We start from the raw sequence: 1,257 nt of genomic DNA, 5'->3' as shown, positions 1-1,257 counted from the left end.
TAGTAAAGTCTAGAAATGTGAATTTAACATAAAAACTAATGAAAACATCCCTAAAAGTAGCTTGAACTTACTAAAAACTACCTAAAAACAATGCCAAAAAGCGTATAAATTATCCGCTCATCAGAGGGGAAGAAATTTTCGAAAATAAATTTAAAAAGATTTTAAAAACATTTTGAAAAATTGAAGAATGATTTTCGAAAAACATGATTGGGAAAGAGATAAAGTGTTTTTTTTGAAAAAGATTTTGAAATTAGAAATAAAAAAGATATGATTGAAAACTTATTTTTAAAAAGAGTTAGATGAGCAGGACTTGTAGCTTTTTGCTTCTGAATAGTTTTGGCATCTCACTTTTTCCTTTGAAGTTTAGAATGATTGGCTTCTCTAGGAACTTAGAATTTCGGATAGTGTTATTGACTTTCCTAGTTAAGCATGTTGAGTCTTGAACACAGCTACTTATGAGTCTTGGTCGTGGCCCTAAGCATTTTGTTTTCCAGTATTACCACCGGATACATAAATGCCACAGACGACTGGGTAAACCTTTTCAGATTATGACTCAGCTTTGCTAGAGTCCCCAATTAGTGGTGTCTAGAGCTCTTAAGCACACTCTTTTTGCTTTGGATCACGACTTTAACCACTTAGTCTCAAGCTTTTCACTTGGACCTTCATGACACAAGCACATGGTTAGGGACAGCTTGATTTAGCCGCTTAGGCCCGGATTTAATTTCCTTGGGCCCTCCTATCCATTGATGCTCAAAGCCTTGGATCCTTTTTACCCTTGCCTTTTGGTTTTAAGGGCTATTGGCTTTTTCTGCTTGCTTTTTCTTTTTCTTTCTATTTTTTTTCGCAAGCTTTTCTTTTTTCTTTTTTTTTCAGATTTTTCATTTAAGAGAGGTGAAGGATTAATGGATTTTATTCATAGCTTTAAGATATGGTTACTACATACTAATGATCATGAAGTAGAGACACAATATAAATAAACACAACATTAAAAACCAAAAAACAGAAAGAAATAAGAACAAGGAATGAACCCACCTTTAGTGGCGTCTTCTTCTCGAAGGTCCAATAATGTCCTTAAGTTCTTCTATGTCCCTTCCTTGCCTTTGTTGCTCCTCCCTCATTGCTCTTTGATCTTCTCTTATCTCATGGAGAATGATGGAGTGCTCATGATGTTCCACACTTAATTGTTCAACATTGTGGCTCAAATCTTCTAAGGAAGTGTTGAGTTGTTCCCAATAGTTGTTGGGAGGAAAGTGCATC

Source organism: Arachis duranensis, chromosome 4, assembly GCF_000817695.3.
Source record: "Arachis duranensis cultivar V14167 chromosome 4, aradu.V14167.gnm2.J7QH, whole genome shotgun sequence".
In the NCBI taxonomy this organism is placed as follows: Eukaryota; Viridiplantae; Streptophyta; class Magnoliopsida; order Fabales; family Fabaceae; genus Arachis; species Arachis duranensis.
Note: the sequence above shows the minus strand (reverse complement) of the source record.